We start from the raw sequence: 25,436 nt of genomic DNA on the forward strand, positions 1-25,436 counted from the left end.
TGAGGAGGGGTGGGGATGTTGTCTTCCACACAGGCTTGGGGTGGAGGAAGGGATCATTTCTGCTGCAACTGTCCAGCTGCCTAGTGCTGAACTTAGGACAGCTGAGCCAGGGCACCAGAACCTGAGGTTTTCTGGGCATGCAGTCAACAGGGAAAGACCTGCCCTCCTTCTCACAGCAAAGGGTTATGTTTCATTACCATGGGCTAATTCAGTGCACAGAACACTCCAAACTCTAGCACTTTCTTCCAGTCTTGACATGCATCTGCATCCCATTGGGATTTTTATGTATGGATAAGTCTTGATAAAGAAACTGCCAGGTTCTCTAATGAGTTGGATATTTTTTGTGAAGAAATTACCCCATTAATGAAGTTTCAGGGGCCCTCCAATTCTCCAGTTCAAATACACAGGAGGATTAACTGGGGTTCAGAGTTGCAGAAGCATAAGAAACATCCAGTATAAATAATTGAGACTTTATTCTATTATTAATGAATAGAATTTTTTCCTAGTCCTTTAGGAGTGACATTGATCTAGCATCCATGCCGCATGGCAATGTCCTCTTGGTTTATTATTTCTTAAAAAAAAAAATCCCCCATATACTATATTTAAACATCCATACTACGGGATATAGCATTTGATTTGATATTTATAGACTTCCTTGTATATTTTCATTTTTTGGTGAATGCATAGCTGAGTCATTAGAAATCAAAGGCAAGTTAAAAAGTGAGAACTTCTTTTCTGATAACTGTTAACAGGTTATATATTCCCCACGGGATAAACTTTTAAAGGGTGCTAGCAGTTATTTCAGAAAGGTTCATTCAATGACTACAATGTGTTTCTGAAATAGAAATAGGTGAGAAAGGTGAGAAAAATAATTGTCTAATCATAGACAATTAGCTCTGCTAATACATTGTTAAGCAAACTGAATTTTTGAAAAGAAATTACCCCACAGGAAATTTGGGAAAGATATGAACAGTCAATTTGCAAAAAGATAAAATCCCAAGTACCCTGAAAAAGGAAAAGAAAGAATGATCAACCCCTGTAGTAGGGAGAAAAATGTAAATTGAAATGAGATACTATCTTTCATCAAACACATAGCAGATTAGAGTGGTAACATAAGTGCTGTTGATGATGTAGGAAACAAATTTTATATACTGTTTCTTTCCTTTATGAGTATTCATTAGAGTATTTGACAATATTTATTAAAAATTAAAATGCCCATACCCCCCTTGAACCAACATTGCAAACTTTGAAAATCCACCTTTTCAAAAATAAAAGCCTTGGTATATATATTTTTAAAGACATAAAAACATGTTTAGGGAAGCCATTTTTGTCAAAAAGAGGAAAAGAAGCATTTTAAATGTCCACCAAAAAGGAACTCAGCCATAATATGAAATATTATGCAGTTATTTAAAAGAATGAGCTAGATCTCTGTGTGTTGAAATGGAGCAATGCCCATAATCCATTCGTAAGCAAAAAGAGCAGAATAACATATATAGCACACTTTTGTCATCACACACACATACACGTTCACACTTAGTGAGCTTTAGTGGACTTAACAATAAAATATACTCTAAGTAGACCTTTCGATGGATTTTAATGTATACATTTAATTTTGATGGAATTTAATGTACACATCCCTTCACCACCACCCCAATCAAAATGTTCAAAACTCAATCATCCAAAAATGTTCTTGTGTGCCCCCTTTTCAGCCCCAGCCAGCCACTGCCCTGCCTTCTGCCCCTATAGATTAATTTTGTCTTTTTAAGATCTAATAAAGGGGATCATATAGCGTGTCCTCTTTCATGTCTGGTCTCTTGCTCGACATAATATTTGGAGTCATTCATATTATTGTCTGTATCAGTAATTCAACAATTTGAAGACAACCCAACTAACAAAAAGGGAAAAGACTTGAAAAAACAGTTTGCAAAAGATATTAAAAATATATGCAGATGGCCAATAAACATGTGAATAGATGCTCGTTATTGGCTGTCATGGAAATACGAATTAAAGCCATAATGAGTTAGTATTATGCATCCAATTAAATGGATAAAATGAAAAAAGACCGAGAATACCAAGTGTTGACAAGAGCATGGGGCAACTGGAACCCTGATAGCTTTGGTGGTAGAAGAATTGTTTGGCATCTCTCTACAATGTCAAACAGAAACCATGTACCTCAGGAATTTCTCTCATAAATAGTTACCCAAGAAAAATGAAGACATTTTTGCACAAAGATTTACATACAGTTGTTCATAATAGCTTATATAATAGGTAAAACTGGAAAGAACACAAACATCTATCAAGACGTGCTTGTGGTATGTTCCTATAATAGATCATACCCAGAAATAAAAAGGAGTGAATTACTGATACAGGTAATAATATGGATGACTCCAAATATTATGTTGAACAGGTAGGTTGGAAAACAAACCCTTCTCACAGTTCCAGAGGATGGAAAGTCCAAGATCAAGATGTCAACCAGTACCAGTTCTTGCTTAGGGCACACTTCCTAGCCTGCAGATTGCCCCCTTCTCATTGTGTCCTCACATGGTCAGGGAGGGGAGAGAGGTTAGTGGCGGGGGGAGAGCAGCTCTGATGTTTCTTCCTCTTCTTATGAGGGCACTGCTGGCAAGAACTTATGTAACCCTAATTGCAACTCCAAATACCATCACATTGGAAGTCACAGGTTCAACATATGGGGTGGATGGGAATGACAGAACCATTCAGTCCATAACAATACACAGCCCACTGTAATACTTGTTGATAAATGGATATGGGTGGTTTGGAAATCTCAGATAAATTGTCTGCATTTAAATGGTACTTCTCAAGTATTTAAGCATGCTTGGAAATAGTTCCCTTAATTATTTTCAGCACTCTTCCCAAGTCTTATTTACACCGTTAATTTATTTCACAAATCCTTTCTTAGCAAATAATGCAAACAGATCCAGTGGGACTTAACAAGAATAAGTGGAGTCTAAATTAAAGTAAGCTTCATGCATTGATTTTCATTTCCATTTTTTCAGATAAGGCAACAGAAAAGCCATTAAGTATGTGAGAGTGTATCTGTGACTACAGAACAACTGGAGATCTAGGGAATGTCCTCATTTGTGGGGAAATACATATAGGACCCTCAAAAGATAATAATCCATGAGGAAATCATTAACACTCATGGAGGGCTTACTATGTGTTGGACACTGTGTTAAGACAGCCTTCATGTATTATCTCATTTAATCATCACGAAACTGCTGGGGGCTTTATTACAGTGCCCACTTTACATATGAGAGCACAAAGCTCGGAAAGGTTAAGGAACATGCCCATGTAATAAATGAAAAGTGGAGACTAATACTCGGGTCTCTCTTACTGTAAAGCTCATGCTCTTCTTTTTTTTTTTTTTAAGATTTTTTATATGTATGTATTAGAGAGAGAGAGCACGCATGCACATGAATAGGGGGAGGGGCAGAGGGAGAAGCAGAAGCAGACTCCAAGCTAAGCCCAACACAGGGCTCCATCCCAGGACCCCAGGACAATTACCTGACCTGAAGACAGATGCTTAACTGACTGAGTCACCCAAGGTGCCCCCAAAGCTCATGCTCTTAATCAAATAAATAAGAATAAGAATATAAATTGCTATCACTAGGGACGCCTGGGTGGCTCAGTTGGTTAAGCAGCTGCCTTCGGCTCAGGTCATGATCCCAGCGTCCTGGGATCGAGTCCCACATCGGGCTCCTTGCTCCGCAGGGAGCCTGCTTCTCCCTCTGACTCTGCCTTCCACTCTGTCTGCCTGTGCTCGCTCTCACTCTCTCCCTCTCACAAATAAATGAATAAAATATTTAAAAAAATAAATAAATAAATTGCTATCACTTACTGAGTGCATACGACATGCCAAGAACCATGGTAAGAATCTCTTAATATACAAATCATTATCTTTTTCCAAGTTTTCTGACATTAACTCACCTGAGCTTCTTGATGAAATCTGAAAAAGATAGCATAAAAGAGTGAGTACATAAGAATAAGAAAAATATGTTGAATGAGGTAACTTTTATTTCAGTCATTTTAATAATGCACTTTTCCATTGAGCAGTGTTTTGTCCCAGGAAAGAGTAAAGGTTTGTTTACTACCCATCCCACATACTATTAGACAGCAGATGAACAGTTAAGGGCAAAAGGTCCCTGACCTCTCTGAGCCCCAACTTCCTCATTTGTAAAATGGGACAACAACAACAAATCACTTTGACTGTCTTCCTCATGTAGATATTGTAAGAATGAAGTGAGATGATGTCTGCCAAAGCTAGCTATATATATATATATATATATATACACATATATGTATATACATAATGTGTATATATATATATATATATATATATATATATAAAAACTATATGTTTAGGTCTAAGGCCAAAAATGGTTTCCTCACACTGTGATATTTACATGAGTTTGATCACTCAGATGCTATAAACACTATGTAAAAGAGTAGGCATTAATCATTAAAACAGCTTGGTGCTGGCATATGAATACACAGATGGAGAAATAGAGGAGCTAGAAATAGATCAGCCACACATGGGAATCTGGTGTATGAGAAAGTGAATTCCAGACACTGGGAAAATGAGAGAGATCAATGAAAATATCAGACCAACAGGGCAGCCACATGGACAAACCACAATTTCAATGGTTTATCACTTTATCACTTAAGCTAAGGTAATTTCCAGATGTTTTACAATTTTAAACATAAAAGTAATCAAATTTCAAACTCTTAAGAGACAGCACAGGAGAACTGACTTACTTATTTTTGGAAATGAGTATCTTTCCAAATAAGACACAGAGGTACAGAGCTATAAAAGAAAAGATTTCTAGATTTGACTATATGAACATTTAAATTCCTTCAAGGGCAAAAAAAAAATTTTTTTTAATCAAACAAAGTCAAAAGGCAAATGACAAATTGGGAGAGAATATGGCAACATATATGACAGATAAGGGGTTAACTCCCCTAGGAATTAATTAATTAATTAACAAATATTTAATGAGCAACTTTTATGTGCCAGGCACTATTCTAAGCTTTGGGGGATTCAAACGTAATTAAAACCCTCAGAGTCTGTTGGGAGGGACATAAAGTGATCTTGGATATTAGTAGAAAATTTTTAAATGAGCAAAGAACATTAATAATTCACATAACTGTTAACACCAATGGGGTTTAAACATGAAAATGTGTGTACTCTCCCTCATAATAAATAAAGGACAAGTTAAATTTCAATAGGATACCATTGTCATCCATCACACTTTCCAATATCAAAAAGTATGATAATATATCATTTGACAAAGGTATAAAGAAACAAGCATTCGCTTGCATTTGAGGTGGGAGTGTAGCTTGATTCAACTTCTTTGAAAAGCAATTTGTCAATATCTATCACAATTACAGATGCATGCACTCTTTACATCAGTAATTCTGCCCAAAGAATTTATACAGGCATATTTGTATATATGTGCAACAGCATGTGTGTATGAATGTTCACTGTAGCATTGTTTCTAGTAATGAAGGACTTATAACCCACACAGGTACCCATCAGTAGGCAAGTAGTTAAACAAATATGGACAAAATCTAAAATGGTACAAATTGTTAAAAAGGATATAGTTGCTGTAGAGAATGAGGCTGACGTATATGTACGAAAGACTCTTCAAAATATATTGTGAACAAAAGTAAGGTTCTGGACAATTACATGCAATATTGAGCTGCTAAATGTTTAATAATGTAAACAAAGTTGTAGAATGTATATGTGTACATAAAACGAAGAAAAATTTCACAAATATGGGAAGCCTGGATGGCTCAATCAGTTGAGCAACCGACTCTTGGTTTTGACTCAGGTCATGATCTCAGGATCATGAGATTAAGCTGGGCATGGAGCCTGCTTGAGATTCTCTCTCTCTCTCTCTCTCTGTCCCTCTGCTCCTCCCAGCCCCCCTCCCCACTCACAGGTACTCTCTCTCTCAAAAAAGTTTTACTAGTATAAAAGATATATAGTGTCCAACTTAGAAATAATAAAATATGCAATACACTTCTTTGCAAATGCCACCCTCTAACATTAATGTGACCTGATATTTCTTATGAAATCCATTGTCCATTTGACAGTTCTATCACCAACAGTCATGTTGCAAAATCGGACCATGAATAAAGCTTGATTACTGTTTGATCAGCAAAAAAGTCACTCATGTCTCTGACAAAGGAGTATGGTTCAAACATTAAGGTCAGTTGATATTTCATTTTTATTCATGAGCAAAATGGAAGTGAAACAACAATATAGGTATGTTAGAAGTTCACTGTGTATCAATGACATGAGCAACTTTGCTGAATCAGATCTAATTTTGGAGTCCTGGAAGAATGTTCCCTCAACATTGTGTGCTCTTCACAACATCATGGAGGCAGGCATAGCACTTTTACATTAACCTGCATTATTACTATTTCCCCACCACTCTCTTAACTGTAGAGCAGGAGTCAGAGCAGGACAGCCCTCAAGCCAAACCTAGCCCATCTTCTGTTTTTGGAAATATGGTTTAGAATGCAGCCACATTATTCATTTACCTCTCACCTGTGGCTGCTTCTGCATGATGAGAGGAGAGCTGAGTAGTTGCAGCAGAGGTCATGGGGCCCACAAACCCTAAGATATTTATTATCTGAGTCTTTACAGAAAGAGTTTGTGGGCCCCTGGTCTAGACCATCAACAACACAACAAACCAACCTCTGATTTGTAGTGTTTGCTGATTTCCAAGATGCAAGTATTTCCATAACCAATTCCAAGCCACCAACATGTACTCACTGAATGCACAGTTGGAAAGAGATTCAAATACCACATTATTATATTACATAGTATTTCCACACTTCATATACAGTAGTCATAAATAACCTCAAAAACAGAAAAACTGTAAAATAATTAAGACGCCATGACTTTTGAATACTTGTTCCTAAAGTAATTTAATTAAAAAGTCATATAATACAATTTTTAAGAATGGTCATGTTTAACAACCAGCTCAGAAAATTTCTAGAAATTTAGTAGTTGCCCCTTATGTGCTCACAGGGCCAGGTCCAGCATATCACTGGATACGGTATGCTGTCAAATGTAGGGAAAATGTGCAAGCAAGGACATAGCTGCATATCCATATCAGCTTCTCAGTACACAGAGCATCTCTGGAAGATGCATAAGAAGGTGAGAACAGTTGTGCCTCTAAGGTAGCAACGAGGGGTCTAGGAGTTGGGTAGGGTTGAGATTTATATTTCATTCTATATTATTTTGTAAAGGGCTTGAATTTTTTTTTATCATATGCCTGTGTTACCCTTTAAAACTTACTGTTTTTCTTAAGTAGATTACTAAATCATTTTTCCTCAGTTTCCCTTTTGCCCTGGAGAGTCTGCCCCAGTAGAATTCTCTGGTACCACCCCACCTCTCACTGGGTCCAGAGGAGTAATCTCCTGAGGCCACAGTTCATCAAGACAAGGAGCCCCCAAGGCTCAAGGACAGTCCTGGTGAACCAGTATTTCTCCTAGAGGGAAACACGAGCCTGGAAGCTGCCGCAAGAGATTTGGCTCCATTGCATTGCTTTGACTTCTCTTCTTCCTCCTTCTCTGTTTGTTAATCTTTCCTGGAAAAGTTAAGTAAGCTTTTCCCTTTAACCAATTTCTCTGGCATTTTGAAGGGCAAATGCCAGATGAGTGCCACGGCAGCCTGTCTGCCAACTACTTCCAACTTGCCAAGTCTTCCTGACTATATTTACCTCTGTGCTCCGATGCCCCAGGCTGCATCTGTACTCACAGATCAGCTACTGAAGTGACTGCCTTCCCAAGTCCACACATGCTCCTCCAGGCTGGTGACCCCAAGCATCTGCTCTGTGTAGACCAGCCTGGCTATGATAGGGGCTGCTTCCACAGAAATTAACTAAAAGACTTTAGCCAAGAAAATAAAATGTGACCTCATCCAACAAGACCTCCAAATGTCACAGAACACCCATGTGCGTGGCTGCTGTTTTGTTTACTCGAACCAGTTACAACCAATTTCTGGCTATCTACCTTGGGCTGTTCCCTGCTGCTTGTCCTTGGTTCTTTTCTGTTCTTCAGGCTTTTGAACCTCTTTCTGCCCTCACCCGATCCTAATGTATGACCTGCCTCCCATTTCCCAGCATAGTCCTGACCTGGACACTGGCCCTGTGATGAGAGCACATCTGCCATACATCCAGTCCAGATGGCCCTTTCTCATCCAGTTGCCCACCTTGGCTTTCGCCAGTCCCCTGGTCTGTCCTCCAAACTTCCCAGGCCTAGAATCTTTCTTCCCCTTGAATCCATAACCAGATAGGCTCACACCCTTGTCACAGACTACAGACTACAGACTATTGACTCACATCCAGTTTCTAATAGCTAAGGACACACCCAGGTGTTTGTTTTCTAGGTAAGATTCAGTGATGGCGGACAGCAACAGGAGTGTCTACGCTCTTCTTTCAGGTTTCTGACAGCCCCCGCTTCCAGGCTAGATGCGGGTAGAGGGTGTCCTAGGTAAGGTTCCCCAGAAGCAGACCCTGAGATACAAATTAGTATGAAAGTGATTTATTGGGATTTGTTCCCAAGAGATACTGATAGGAAGACAGGGAAAGGAGGACAGGGAAATGAAGCAAGCCAAGCAAGAATGTGAGATTTAGAGTTCCAGCTATCTATTGCTGCATGACAAATCACCCCAAATTGGTGGTATAAATCAATTGTCATTTTTGTAATGCCCACAGATTATGTGAGTCAGGAATTTGGACAGGGCAAAAGGCACAGCTTGCTTCTGTTTCATGATGTCTATGGCCCCAGCTGCGATCACTCAAAGTCTGGATGACTCAGCAGGTATAGGCTGGAACCCTCTGAAAGCTTCTTCACTCACATGGGTATGACTCTCGGGCTGGAATGACTCCAAGCTGGGCCTGTCAACCACTGGAGCTATCTATGTGTTGGGTTTAAAGAGCAAGATATTCCAAGAGGAATTTCGTCTTGGAGAAGCATTCCAAGAGACCAAGCTGGGCCTGTCAACCACTGGAGCTATCTATGTGTTAGGTTTAAAGAGTGAGATATTCCAAGAGGAATTTCATCTTGGAGAAGCATTCCAAGAGACCAAGTCAAAAGGTATAAGACTTTTTTCTGAACGAGCTCAGAAGTCAGTGACAAAAATCTATTGATTCAACTATATTTGTTGGTTATAAGCAGTCACTCGGATGAGCCCAGATGCAAGAGGAGGAGAATTGGGCCTCAAACCTTGAACACAGGAGAGCATATGGGATGCAATGTACTCTGTGGTCATCTTTTTTTTTTTTTTAAGATTTTATTTATTTGACAGAGATCACAAGTAGGCAGAGAGGCAGGCAGAGAGAGAGAGATGAAGGGAAGTAGGCTCCCCGCCGAGCAGAGAGCCCAAGGCAGTGCTCCATCCCAGGACCCTGGGATCATGACCTGAGCCGAAGGCAGAGGCTTTAGCCCACCAAGCCACCCAGGTGCCCCTCTGTGGTCATCTTTGAAAATATCACCTGCCCATGAAGGAAGACTTTGACTCAGTCCCACATGAGGAGAACTGTCCTAGTCAGAAGCAAAGGAGCTGGACCCTTTATACCCACACATTCATTTGTCATTGGCCACAGGCTGCCCTTGGGAGAACATAAATATCCAAACACTGCTATCTCTCTGTGAATGCAGAAAAGCAGTGTCGGGGCAGGCCTGTGATAATGTGTGTGGCAGAGCAATGTGGGAACAAATGTATATAAAACTGGAAAGGGATCCCAGGTGATAAGGACTGCCTTTGTCCTTTTCAGCTGCTATAACAAAGTACCATAGATTGGGGGGTTTATAAATAACAAATTTATTTCTTAAAGTTCTGGAGGCTAAGAGTGTAAGATCAAGTGCCAGCATGGTGAATTTCTGGTGAAAATCCTTTTCCAGGTGGTATATGGTCCTCTTCTGGTTTTATCTTCACATTGCAAAGAGTAGAGATGAAAAGCAATCTCTCTGACTTTAAGGGCACTAATCCCATTCTGAGAGCTCTGCCCACATGACTTCACGTATTTCTAGTCATCTCACAAAGGCCCCACCTTCAAATGCCAACACACTGGAAAGTAGTTTCAACACAGGAATCTGGGGCTGGGCAGTGGAGGGTCGTAGGGGACAGACACAAATATCTAGTCCACAACCTGGGCAAAGAGCACTGACAAAGTATGCTACAGAAGGAATAGAAATCTGTAAGAAAGTATTTCACATTATCATCCAGCACTCATTCATTTACTCATTTGGTTGAGCAGGTTCTAGGGCACAAAGCTGGGTTAAGACAGACCTGAACCTGGGGCACCTGGGTTGCTCAGTCGGTTGGGCATCTGCCTTCAGCTCTGTCATGACACCAGGGTCCTGGGATTGAGCCCTTTATCAGATTCCCTGCTCAGCTGGGAGCCTGCTTCTCCCTCTCCCTCTGCCTGCCACTTCAGTGCTTGTGTGTGCTTGTTCTCTCTCTCTCTCTCTCTCTCTCTCACTGTGTGTGTATCAAATAAATAAAAGATCTTAAAAAAAATAAGACAGACCTGAACCACCTAGTAACTCACAATCTGGCAGAGCCATAAAAAATGTAAAGCTATCCATGGGGTGCCTGGGTGACCCAGTCAGTTAAATATCTGCCTCCTGCTCAGGTCATGATCCCAGGCTCCTGGGATCAAACCCCTGCTTCTCAATCTCTCTCTACCCCTCCTCCTTCCCCCACCCCTCCCCCCTCATGCTCTCTCACTTACTCTCTCTCTCAAATAAAAAAATAAAATCTTAGAAGAACAAAAACAAAAACAAAAAAATCATAGAGCTATCCTTGACCTCAACTGCAACATGGGCTGAGATCTCTGCATGTGCCTGTCCCTTACGCAGCAGTGTGAAGTGATGGTTGTGCCCTGGTGCTTTAGATTTGAACAGTTCTTGGCCCCCACTCAGTCTATAGTGTAACCCCTTTAGTAAAATAGGGATAAAAAGAGTGTTTACTCTATAGAGTGGTGGTGAAGATGAAATGAAGTTATGCCTGAGAACCATTAACATAGTACTTCAGGCACATGAGCAAGTGTTGTAAGTGTTAACAATTGTCGTCATTATTTTAGTGACGGCGCAAGAAGAGGAATTACCCACCTAAGCGAGGGAGGGACAGGCCATGGGACAGAAGATCTGACACTTGAGCTGGGGTGTGATGGCAAGGGCAAAACTTTGTTTCTCAGAGCTATTTATGATATGTGTTCTTCATGCTTAATCTGGGACACTGAGACTGGCTGGAGAGAAGCCACCCAGCCCGACAGGTGGCTGCCACTCCACATGAGTGGTCTGAAAACTCAAACTAGATGCTCAGTGCAGTCTGGTAACCATCCTGTATTTCTCTAGTCAGCCCTACTTCTTAAGCACCATTATCTGCTCTAGATGCCCTCATTCATTTCTTAGCTGCCATGAAACTTGACTTTTGGATTTTTTTCTACTTCTCTGACCACAGTTGTTATTTTTTAAAAAGATATCTCCCATATATAATAGACATATAATGTGTATGTGTACATAGCACAGATCTATGCACTTTTTTAAAGATAATGAGATGAACACGTGTGCACTTGCTACTCAAATTAAAAATAAATAAAACGTCACCAGTATCTTTGAGGTATCTCTGTCCCCCTGCTTAATTGTATCTCCTTTCTTCCACCCAAAAAGTTACCACTGTCCTGAAATTTATATTTATCACTCCCTTGTTTTTCTTCTAATATATATTGTAGATTAGTTATCTATTGTTATGTAACAAATTACCCCAAAACTTCACGGCTTAATACAATAAACATGTATTACTTCACCAGTCGGTGTTCAGAAATTTGGGAGAATCTTCACTGGGTGATTCTGAATCCATGAAGTGGCATTCAAGACTTTTACCAGTGCTGGGGCACCTGGGTGACTCAGTGGGTTAAAGCTTCTGCCTTCGGTTCGGGTCATGATCTCAGGGTCCTTGGATCAAGCCCCACATCAGGCTCTCTGCTCAGAGAGGAGCCTGCTTCCTCCCTCTCTCTCTGCCTGTCTCTCTGCCTACTTGTGATCTCTGTCTGTTAAATAAATAAATAAAATCTTTAAAAAAAAAAAAAAGACTTTTACCAGTGCTGGGGTTATCTGAAGGTTTGACTGGGGCTGCAGATAAAATTTCAAGATGGTGCGCTCAAATGGCTGTTGGCAAGAGACATCAGGTCCTCTTTATTGGGTTATCTGAGTGCCCTTAGCACGTGACATGTGGCTTCTCCTAGAGCAAGTGATCAAAGAGAGAGAAAGGAGGAAACTTCACTGTCTTTTATGACTTAATATCAAAAGTCACACACTATAACTTACGCTTTATTCTATTCATTAGAAGTGAGTCGATCCATATAGTTCAATCCATATTCAAAGGAAAGGGAATTAAGCTCCATCTTTTGAAGGGAGTGTCAGAATGTAAGAATTATTATATGTGTATATATCCCTAAACTCTATATGTCCTTTTTAAAATCTCCACCTAAATGGAATCACACTCTAAGTGTTCTTCTATGACTTGCAATTTGATTCAATTTGATTCAACCTTATATTTTTGAGATCCATTCATATGGACACATTGTTTGCAAGGGCTGCCATTACAAAGGACCACAGACTGAGTGGCTTAGACAACAGAAACTTATTTTCTCACCGTGGTAGAGGTTAGAAGTTCAAGATCAAAGAATTTCGCAAGGACATAATTCAATCCATAACATATATAGAGTTGTAGTTTGTTAATTTTCATAGCTTTATACTATCCTGTTGTGTGAATAGACAAAAACATATTCTTCTATTCTACCATTAGCAGATATTTTTCTTATTTCCAGTTTTTTGTCATCATAAGCAATACTGCCACATGCCTCCTAACAGCCTTAAACAGGTAAAATACATGTATTTTCATATTTACTAAGTTATTGCCAATTTTTTTCAAAGTGGTTGTGCTCATTGGCTCCCCCACCAGCAGCATACATTGCTCCACATTCTGCCAGTATTGGATATTGTCAAATATTTTTTTCTAAATTGGCTAATCACATGCATGAGAAATGGTTATCTTCTGTGGTTCAAATTAGCATTTCCCAGATTATCAACAAGGTTGAGGATCTCTTCATTTCCTTTTTTTATTATTATTCTGTTGATTTATTGCTTATTTTTGAGATAAGAGGGTAGAGAAGGAAGGAGAGGGACCAGTAGACTCCATGCTGAGCGCAGAGCCCAGAGCAGGACTCCATCCCACAGCACTGAGATCACCACCTGAGCTGGAACCAAGAATCGGATCCTTAAGGAACTGAACCACCCAGGCACCCCCAATCTCTTCATTCTTAATGAAACTCTTTTTCATTTCTTTTTGCCGATTTTTCAGTGGAGTTGTTCACTTTTTCCTTATTGATTTGTCAAAGTTCTTTACATAATGGTATTGCAAATATTTCCTACCAGCTGTGGCTTGTCTTACTTTCTCTTGCCACATTTCACAGTCTTGGTTCTTATTCTTTTACCCATCTCTTGACTGTACTTCTCTAGGTCTAGTTCTCCCCTCATTCCACATAGCATCCTTAATTGATCAAACCCATGAAAAAACATTTCACCTACATATGCTCCTGAATCCTTAATCTGTACCTTTAAAATAGTTCTGCTGAACACCTTTTAAGTTCACTGAATTCTCCATGATTTTTTTTTTGCCTTGTGAACTTTTGCACACGCTAACCACTCTTAGTGAAATATCATTGTCCACTCCTTGCCTCTACTTCCCCATACACTTCGTATCACTAACTCCTACCAAACCCCAAGTCTCAATTCTCAGGTCTCAGGTAAGGGACTTCCCACTGTGCTCCCACAGTGCTGCCTAATTGTCCCCACCATCATGCTCAGCACACTGGATTGTGATTGTCTTTTTCCTGGCTGTCTCCCAGACCAGACTATAAATCCTCCTAACATTGAGCCCAGTACCATGTCTGTACATACTGGACATGCAATCAGTACTCGGTGCATTAATTAATCGATTTCCCGGGGTTAAAAATTATGCTCACCTGACACATAATGTGCAAATCATTTCTATTTTAAAACATGACCATAAGTTGTACGTATTCATCATCCAAATAAAGTTGAAAGAATCTCTGAGCCCTAGTCCCCCAAAGTAAATGTATTCTAAATATACAAAACAATAGTTAAGGTTCATCAACAGCCTCTGTTCAGCCAAGGCCACAACCCTACGAAGGGAAAATCCAGAGAGAATTTTCTGGGATCCCCCCCAGGATTATTTCATCATGAACTTTTGTCCCTCCCCAACCTTGACCATACACACTGCATTTCCTTCAGAGAGAAATGGGAACTGGGAAGAATTGTCTATGCTGGTCACACCTGGGAAGGTGGAAGCTCTTGACACACCCAAGGAGAAACTAAACAAATTAAAGGATGACGATACCACTTGGCAATGATTCAGTGGTATGGTTTCCCTGAAGTCATTTGTTTGGCATTGCTACTACATGTATGGTCAAAGTCAGAAATGTCAGCTGCAGAAATGCAGCTGCAGGGCATTAAAAGATTGTCAATGGCACATTCTAATGAACGAGCCAAACTTTTTTTTAATTTCATTTTCTGGTCCGAATGTTGAAAGCCGAACTGTTGTAAGTTGCTATTTTGTTTTCCTTTCCTTGGAGGTAAATCTTTCCAAGCAACCTTCTCTTAACTGGTATCAATCAGTAACTTCTTAGTTTCTCCAGTACAGGGTTTCTCAACCTCAGCACCATTGACATTTTAGTCCAGACCATTCTTTGTTGTGGAGAGAATGTCCTGGGCATTGTAGGATGTTTAACAGCTTCCTTGATCCCCTAGATGCTAGGAGCACCCATCCCCCATCTAAGCTGTGACAACCAAAACTATCTCTAGACATTGTCTCTGGGATCTAGAGTCTAGAGATATTTTGATTTCCTGACACTGGCTAAGGTTGCCTTGTCTTTAATCCCCTTCTCGAGTAGGAGGCAATAAATAAGTAAATAATTTTAGGTCCTTCTCAGACGTCCTAGGAAATAATAATAAATAGGAGGCATATGCCTGTGATATTGAATGTTTAAAAATTATTCTCTTTTCATAAATGCAGCCTTGGTTCACACTTATCATTTTGTAAGTTTACTCAAAAGTGGGGAGTTCCCATCTTTAATCTACATATTTGAGGACCCTTGTAATCTGTGTTTGGAAACTTGGGGAGAAATATACTGAGCAGAGAAAGAGCTTAGACATTCTAAATGAGAGGAATGGCATTGGCAAAGAGATGCTGGGGCACAGGGGAAAGAACGTTTGCAGGTACACAGACTGTGGCTGACGCAGAGAGTTTCTAGACAGGAGTACCCAGAGATACGGCTCTGCTGTAGACCAGGTCACACCATTCTGGGGAAGCCTTCCCTGAACTCGCCAACCCACGTGATTATGCCTGCCTCTGAATTCCTGCAATGTGTGTTTCCGCCCCGCTTTATTACAGTTAATTTACACTGCTTTATATTGCCAGTCATTTTCATTTTTTTATTGTATTCATAATGTATTGTCCCAATTTAATGGTGAATTTCTAAAGGGCAGTGACAGTATCTAGCATGAAAATGTACACTTAGCAGGTACTTAAAAAGTATAGATTGAACAACTGATGCTTTAGAAAACCGGGAGGAAATACCCAAATTACACAGTTGGGTTATGGTCACCTCTGGAGTTAAAAAGACTGGTTGAATTTAGTTGTGAGTCAAAAATGGTGATCAACAGCAGAGGAAATAATGAAGAGCTGTACAGCATTCCTCAAAATTTAATATGAAAACCATTCCATCAGATTGATTATTTGAACACAGTCTGGTGGTATTGAAGTACTTTTCACACTAAATAAGAAAAAAATATATTTTTCTTGTGCAGAAGACAGGAGCAAACGAACGTACTCATCTAGACCCAGCTCCAGACTTAAGCTGGTGTCAATTCATCCAGGCCGCGATCATCCTCCCGCACATAACAGCACATAAGTCTGGACCTGTTATTTTGTAATCTTGCAGTGACCTTTGGAATCACCTCTTTTTTTTTTTTTTCAAAGATTCTATTTATTTATTTGACAGACAGAGAGCACAAGCAGGCAGAGAGGCAGGCAGAGAGAGAGGAGGAAACAGGCTCCCTGCTGAGCAGAGAGCCCGATGCGGGGCTCAATCCCAGGACCCTGGGATCATGACCTGAGCCGAAGGCAGCGGCTTAACCCACTGAGCCACCCAGGTGCCCCGGGAATCACCTCTTTTTACTTGAGGAAGGCCACCGTAAAGCAAGGGAGATGATTGTAAAGGCTATGTTCAGAGACCTAGGCCAAGTTCATCTTCACACATGTCCTATCATATCATAAACAAACAGGAAATAATTGCTGCACACTGACATTCTGTCAGCAAAGAGTGCATCTAAATCTACACCAGCGGAATGGAGTGGGAGGCCCCTGAGATGAGACTAACTCCACCCTACATTAACAACCTCTGGGTCTGCCTTTATTCCAGTGCCTTCCTTTGAACTCATTATGGCCCTCTCCGATCTCATTATCTTGGGTTGAACTCCTTCACCTAGAACAGTCCCTCCTCACAATTATGGCGCCTCAAGACATTTGAGAGTGAGCCAGTCTCCCTTTAGAATACATTAGTGCTTTTTTAAAGTAAATAAATGTAATTGTTTACTTTGTCAAACAATTAATTAAAAATGATGAAGGTAGGGGAAAGAGTGATAGAAAGAAAAAATAAAGAGTTTTAAGGAAAACCTGTTGAAAACTTTAGGTGGACAATTACATTCATTCTCCCACTAATTTTTTAATGCCAAAAACAGATTTGAGGCATTTTACAATAAACGACATGTGAACTATAAAAGCATTAAGTTAAAGAACAAGAGATGAGGCATGAAAAGCATGCAAAAATCCTATCAGAAAACCTAGGTACAAGGAAATATGTTGGTCCAGTCAGGTTGCTATAATAAAACACCGTCATAGACCAGGTGGCTTATAAACAGCGGGAGTTCCTTTAGCACAGTTTTGAAGGTTGGGAAGTTCAAGATCATGGCACCTACAGATTCAGTGTTGACTAAACCACTGTCAGACTCACTTCCTGGTTCATAGAAGTCCATCTTCTTGCTACATTGTCACATGGTGGAAGGGGTGAGGGCACTCTCTGGGTTCTCTTTTATGAGAACTCTAATCCCACTTACCCAGGCCCTCGTGACCTAATTACTTCCCAAAGCCCCACCTCCAAACCATCACATTGCTCTTAGTATTGAATATATGAATTCTGGGGACACAGACTTCCTGTTTCAGGGAGCACAAATCCTAGCTCCATCATACCAATCAGGGAAACATACCAAGCCAGGAAAGCTGATGAGCCCCATTAGAGGTTCCTAACCCTGGCTGTGCCTCAGATGCACAGAAGGGAGAATTTTAAAAAATCAGTTATCCAACCAGACCCAAACTTACTAAATCAGAGTCTCTAGGTGTTAAGCCCAAACATCTGTCTACTAAGAGTAAACATCAAGAGAGACAAACTTTTTCTTGGCTCTCAGACAAACCTATGACATACAGTTCCTTAAAGGTCACTGGACAAATGAAATGCACCATATTCAACAAAAGTGTTTATCATGTGGCTATTCCACACATTGACCTTCAGTAACGGTTAAGGACATAAGACTACATCACAGCCTGTGAAGGAACTTTCTACTCTGGAGGCAGCCTCGTGCTCATCTCATCCGACCGAGCATCAGGATGCAATAGAGGGAGGAAGATATAGAACACAACTTGGGCAAAAAATAAAACAAGATGAAACCAGAGAAGGAGACAAATCGTAAGAGAAACAAACTGAGAGTTGCTGGAGGGGAGGTTGCGGGGAGGGACAGGGTGCCTGGGTGATGGACACTGGGAAGTGTATGTGCTATGGTCAATGCTGTGAATTGTGTAAGACAGATGTATCACAGACCTGTACCACTGAAACCAATAATACATTATATGTTACTTAATTTGATTTAAGTTAAAAAGGTTAAAAAAAAAAAAAAGAATATACCTTGGGCTTCTCCTCCCAGGCTTGTAGTGAGGAATAAATATATAAAACCATGCACACAGTAAGTGCCTGATAAATGCTAGCAACTGTTATTATCATTATTCTCAAAGATCAGTGCTGTTATTGGACTTTGGCTGAAGCTGAATATTTAAGATAAGTAACAAGAAAAACAACAAAACCACCACTGCACCTAGTACACCTCCCTCCTAGTACCCCTCACTAGCACAGAGCAAGGTTTCCAGTGCTCAGCATGCTTCGTGTCACTCATCTTCATAACCACCCTGTGTGTAGATAATACGACTGTATCCATTTTATAGATGGAAAGACCGAGGAATGAACACATTAAATGTCAACGGTATCTGGCAGAATTGAATGTCCAACTTCAGGCTCTCTGACAAGCAGGTTTTACATCTCTGTTAGAAGGTACCAACACAGGTTGCTCTTTGAGACAGGAAACACATGCTCCATGTATTCAGAGAGGGGTTCCAAGTTATGGTTTTGTTCTGGAAACTAAAGCCTGAGCCACATCCTATCTTATCATAATTGTCCCTATGACACGCTTCTCAAAAAGCAGCTTTGAATGAGGCCAAACACGCGCACACACACACACACACACACAAACTCTGCTCTGATGTCAGCCTTTGGGAAGAGGATTTGTCACTTATCTACGTATTTGTTGGAAAACCTATCAGAAATCCCAGCTAATCCCCTAGAATCTTAATCATCAAATAATCTCATCAACTTTCCCCTTTGCTCAGAACAGAAGCTGCGACATCCTTTTTTGGAAATGTTCTCAACTCTTTCGAAAGGGACGTCATCCCAGAAGTCATTTCTTTTCAAGTTTCACACTCAAGTGAGTGTAAAGATTGGGAATGAAATATGACTAGACGTCAAAACTTGAGTCTAGACAATAAGTATTCACAAACTCACCCTGGAGGTGACAAAGATCTCCTGGGTGGTTCCACATTTAGCCACCAGAGCAGCGGCAGCCAGCTAGCTCCTGGCCATTCCTGAAATAAAACTCAACCGGTAGCACTATGGGCAAGTTTTGCTGATGTTAATGCACCCCACCTTGAAAAGAGCTGGTACCTGAATTGCATTTGTTTACATTCAAAAGGACAAGTCACTAACAGGAGGAGCATCCAGATAGAACTAATATTCCCTAGACATCCTCCTCCGCACGGATGTTGTCAACTTAGGGAGAATGATGACATTTTTAAGACCATACTAAGGTGAGATCTGAAAGCATTTGAAATTCTGGGATTCTCCTGGCAGCTGCTGGGCACCAAACTAGAAGAGCCCTTAGTAGAAGGGAGGCTGCCTGGGGTTGCAGGAAGCCAAGCTGCTCTAGCAGCTGCTGGAGCCAAAGCCAGCCACTCCCCACCCCCTCCCAGCTCCAGGAAGAAGCACGAACTCCAGAAAGAAAGGGGCAAAGGGAAAACATGGAGAGGTGGAATTTAGGAAGGGAGCTACGGACAGCCCCTGATGGGCAAGAAAGGTTACAACTGAGTGCAGCATTGGTTTTAGAAATAACTCTAGGAATAATTAAAAAGAAAAGCTTGAATGTCATCTTGGGGTGTGAGATAAAGCCAAACTTTCTTTTTAAACTATATTTATAAATATGTTTGATTAAAATGGTTTTGACAGCAGTAATGTCCTCAGCAGGTCATATTCATGGCTGGAAAGACCAGCAGCGAAGTCTGTCATTTAAAATGAGCAAATTTTCTCTAATCCCTAAAATACTTTGACTACCAGGTCCAGAGAAAACCAAGGAACACACCTTCTGTATGGAAACCAGATGCAAATTCTAGGACAGCAGTGCATCATTGATGCTTACAGAAATTCTAGAACTAAAGACCTATCAGCTGCTGTCAACCATGAGGGAGATTTCAGAGCATTTAGGAAGAAGTGGTCACTAGAAACCAGAATGGAGCAAGTCACACCAAACCCTTTTAATAAAGGAAGGTTTATTTTTCATTTAATTATGTTAAAATTATATTCTTTTTTAGGTTATAAAAGGCTATAAAAACCTCTTCATTGGGGCGCCTGGGTGGCTCAGTGGGTTAAAGCCTCTGCCTTCGGCTCAGGTCATCATCTCAGGGTCCTGGGATCAAGGAGCCTGCTCCCTCTCTCTCTGCCTGCCTCTCTGCCTACTTGTGATCTCTGTCTGTGAAATAAATAAATAAAATCTTTAAAAAAAAAATCTCTTCATTATTTTTTAAAAAGCACTAAAAATACCAATAAATCGGTCAATGTCTCACACCATGATCCCAACCCTTAATGATGACCACCATTAACTATCTGATAGATACCTCTCCACATTTTTCTCTGCATTTATACTATTTTACAAACATATATAGATCATACCATGATAGCCTGATTCTTAATGATTCATGACACTGAAAAGATGATCTCTAAAATAAGTAATTTAAGTAATCTCAGTTTAACTTTGATGTTCATATATATATGCATGCTTTAGTATATTTTTTTTTTAACTGAGCATTCCACTAGGAAAACTTAACATCATTATTTTTGATAGGGAGCTAATATTGCTGTTCTCATATACAAAAAATAGAAAGCATGAATCATTAAATAATCTCACAGTTATTTGTATAGTTAACAAAAATGATCATACAATTAAGCAATTATTGAGTCCATACTAACCTCCATGAACTGTAATAAACATCTTACATACGTTAACTCTAAAGAACAGCCCTATGAGGAAAGCAGTAATATCCTGTTTCGGATAGGGAAAAAAAGGCTCGGATAAATTAAAAAATGTTCTCAAGGTCATGCAGCAAGTAACTGTAGTATAGTCTATATCCAAACTCATTCAAACCAAAATCACTATGTTACAGCCTGATATCTACCTTTCAAGTAATCAGGTTATAGTTATGAAAATACTCAGTTAAATAAATCAGCATACTTAAAATTGTTTTGTGATGTGACTATGTATATTATGGAATTATTAGTGGAAGTAATAAGTTTAGAGTCCACCCTCTAGCACTTATCACCAGTGTGACCTTGAGCAAATCTTTTAACCTAAACCCAGCTACAAAATGAAGATACTATCTAATCACAGCACTGCGGCGCTAACACGAGGATATGAAATTTCTTTTTGTAAACTGTAAAGAGCTATCTAATAATACATTTGGGTATATTTATGTGGCAACCAGAACCTTGATCACAGCAGGCTTTCTAACATCACCTTTATAATTCTATCAGAATACAAGCAAATGAACAATTGTTTTTTGACTTAATGGAAATCAAAAGCATCTTTTAACAATATTCTAAGTCAGAGGCATATACCTTGAGACGGGTTCTGCACTCCCTCCTAGGACTCTCAGCTGCTTCCGTCAACTTAATTTACTCTGTTTTTCCCCTGGACCCAAGACATCAGCATCAACAACAGTGGTTAAAAAAAAAAAAAAAAAAAAAAAAGTGGTCTTCCCAACCTTGGTATTTCCCAGCCATGTTTTTTCCTACTCTGATAATAAAGTATTAAATTTATTTTTCTTTTATCAATATAAAGCATGCACATATTGTAAAAGTCAAACTCAATCCCCCCAAAAAAACCTTTTGTGAGAAATTATAGTCTCCTACATAACTCTCCACTTTCACTTCCTAAATACTACCATTTTCAGTCCCTTTAGCTCCTTCTTCTAGTATTTATTCTCACATTTCAAAGTGGTATGCTTATTCTGCAATTTACTAATTAATCCACATTAGTCTATTATTGAATTCCTATTTTGAAAATTAAGATATAGTTCTCACAAACTATCTCTACACTTTGCTTACCTTTCAAATAGGGATCCGTAATAATTTTTAATTGTGTGTTTTTGAGTCAATATTAAACTAATATGACTATTATTGTCAAGACAAAGAACAAATTATGACTACTATTTTCTTGCTTGCTTGCTTCAGCAGCACATATACTAAAATTGGAACGATACAGAGAAGATTAACATGGCCCCTGCGCAAGGATGACACACAAATTCGTGAAGCGTTCCATATTAAAAAACAAAACAAAACAAAACAGAAAAAAAAAAAAACAGAAAATGGCAAACAACAGAGAATAATAATGAAACCAAAACCTGGTTCTTTGAGATAAGTGAAATTGATAAGACTCTAACTAGATTGAACAAGAAAACACAAATTGTCAATGTCAGGAATGAAAGAAGGAACATTACCATAAATTCTACAAATATTAAACACATAATAAGGGAACAGCATGAACAACTACATGCCAATAAATTTGAAAAATTAGATAAATTGTCACATTCCTTAAAAAATACAGATTGCCAAAACTGTTACAAGAAGTAATAAAAGGTATGGATAGACTTCTATGTATTAAAGAAATGGAATTACAATTAAAACCTTTATATAAATATTCAGGTTTAGATGACTTCTCTGACAAATGCTATCAAATATTTAAGGAAGAAATAATACTAACTCTACCCAAATACTTTCAGAAAATACAAGAGGAGGAACATTTCTATCTCTTTTCATGAGGCCAACATTACCCTAGTGTAAAAAACTTAAAAAAAAAAAATAAAACAATGGCTAATACTCTTCATAAACATAAAGGCAAAATTTGTTAACAATATATTGAGAAAACAAACCAAACAATATTTTGAAAGAATATCACATCATATCCATCACATTCAAGTGGGAATTTTCTCAAGAATTCAAGATTAGTTTGACATTTGAAAGTCCATCAACATTAATTCGCCATGTCAACAGAATAAGAGAAATAAACCACATGATCATCTCCATTGATGCAGAAAAAATATTTGACAAAATTTAACACTCATTCATGATGAAAATTCACAGCTAAGAGGTAAATTCTTCAATCTGACAAAGGGCATCTATGAAAATATAGAGTTAACATCATTTTGACTGGTGAAAGACTGTTTTCTTACTGAGATCAAGAACAGAGCAAGGGGAAAAAAAAAAAAAAGAACAGAGCAAAGATAGTAGCTCCCATAACTCCTGTTCAACATTAAACTGGAAGCCATACCCAGTGTAATAGGCAAGAAAAAAAAATGAGTCATACAAATTAGAAATAAAGAAGAAAAACTATTAACTTGCAGATATGATTGTCTACATAGAGTATTCTAAGGAAAATATGAAAAAACTACTAGAATTCCTAGAACTAATAAATATATTTAGTAAAGTTTCAAGATGTAGGGTTAATATTTAAAAAGCAATACTATTACTAAGAATGATATAAAAAAGTTTTTTTTTAAAAACCCCATTTACAACAGTATCAAAAACACTAAAATACTTAGAACTAAATTTAGCCGAGAAAGTGAAAAATCTATACACCAAAAACCATAAGACATTCGTGAAAGATATTGATGAAGACACAAATAAGTGAAAAAATATGTCATGCTTATGAATTGGAAGAGTTAATGTTAAAATGTCCATATTATCCAAGTCTGTCTATAAATTTAATGCAATCTCTCTCAAAATTCCAACGCCATTTTCACAGGTAGAGAAAAAAGATCCTAAAATTCCTATGGAACCACAACAGACCCAGAATAGCCAAAGCAATCTTAAAGCTGGAAACACCATACTTCCTGATTTCAAACTACATTGCAAAGCTATAATAATCAAAGCAGTATGGTCCCAGCATAAAAACAGACACCTAGATCAATGGAACAGAGCAGAGAACCTGGAAATAAATCAGAAATAATCACATATGACTTATCCTAATGTTTGACAAGGTCTAATATTTGACAAGCCATGAATATTCAAATGGGAAAGTATAGTTGATTCAATAAACGGTGCTGGGAAAACTAGATATGTGTGTGCAAAATAATGAAATTGAATCCCTGCTTAACACCATTCACAGAAATTACCTCAAAGTGGATTAAGGACTTAAACATAAGACCTGAAACCATATATAACTCCTAGAAGAAAACATAGAGGAAGTCTCCTTGACATTGGTCTTGGCAATGATTTTTTGAATATGACACCAAAAGCAAAAGCAACAAAAACAAATAACAAGTGGGACTATATCAAGCTAAAAAGCTCTATACAACAAAAGAAGCAAACAACAAAATGAAAAGTCAACCTACAGAATGGGGAAAATATTTGCAAACCATGTGTCTGATAAGGTATTAATATCCAAAATATATAAGGAATTCATAAAATTCAATAGCAAAAATATTAAAAACCCATTTAAAAAATGGTCAGAGGACTTGAATAGACATTTTACAAAGACATACAAATGACCCCCAGATACATGAAAAGGGGCTCAACATCGCTAATCCTCAGGGAAATTTTAATCAAAATCACAATGAGATATTACCTCATATCTTTTAGGATAGCTGTTTTAAAAAGACAAGAGATAACAAAAGCTGGTGTGGATGTGAAGAAAAGGAAACCCAGGTGCACTGTTGATTAGAATATATGTTAGTACAGGCATTATGGTAAACAGTATGCAAGTTCCTCCAAAAATTAAAAAAAGAACCACCATATGATCCAGTAATTCCACTTCAGGGTATATATCTAAAGGATATGAAATTGCTATATCAAAGTAATATCTACACTTTCATGTTTATAGAACATTATTTATAACAGCCAAGCAACCTAAGTGCTCATTGAAAGATGAATGGATATATATGGTATGTACATACATGGCATATTTGTGTTTATACATACACACAATGGAACAGTATTCAGCCATCAAAAAGAAGGAAATCCTGCCATTTACCACAATGTTTATGGACCTGAGGGCATTACGACAAGTGAAAAAAGTCAGACAGAGAAAGACAAATCCTGTATGATCTCACTTATATGTGGAATCTAAAAACAACGAACTCATAGAAACAGAATAGAAAGGTGGTTGCCAGGGGCTGGAGGGGCAGGGGTCGGGGGATGGGAAGTTGTTGGTCAAATAGTACCAGCTTTTAGTTATAAGATGAATTGGTTCCAGGTGTCTAATATGCAACATGGTGACTATAGTTGACAATACTATATGGTATACAGTGTAAGTTGCTGTGAGCGTAGAGCTTTAATGTTCTCACCATAACAACCGCAAAAATGGTAATTATGTGAGGTAAAGGACATGTTAACTAATCTTATTATGAAAAACATTTCACAATTATATCAAATCATTACATTGTACACAATGTTATATGTCAATTATAGCTCAATAAAACTAGGGGATTCTATATACCAGCAATAAACAAAAGGGAAATGATTTTTTTAATTTTATTTTATTTTTTCAGTGTTCCAGGTCTCATTGTTTATGCACCACACCCAGTGCTCCATGCAATATGTTTCCTCCTTAATACCCACCACCAGGCTCACCCAGCCCCCCAAGGAAAATGATTTTTTAAACATCAC

The 25,436-nt window shown here is 38.7% G+C and overlaps 1 non-coding gene across 1 annotated transcript; it reads left to right on the forward strand.

Moving 5' to 3' along the window:
* Positions 1-21,995: 21,995 nt before the first annotated feature.
* LOC123388066 lies at positions 21,996-22,098 on the forward strand. Its single transcript, XR_006602610.1, has one exon. It is a non-coding gene; the product is annotated as a U6 spliceosomal RNA (small nuclear RNA).
* Positions 22,099-25,436: the final 3,338 nt, after the last annotated feature.

This window comes from Mustela putorius, unplaced genomic scaffold (assembly GCF_011764305.1).
Source record: "Mustela putorius furo isolate JIRA1106 unplaced genomic scaffold, ASM1176430v1.1 tig00003870_pilon_pilon_pilon, whole genome shotgun sequence".
In the NCBI taxonomy this organism is placed as follows: domain Eukaryota; kingdom Metazoa; phylum Chordata; class Mammalia; order Carnivora; family Mustelidae; genus Mustela; species Mustela putorius.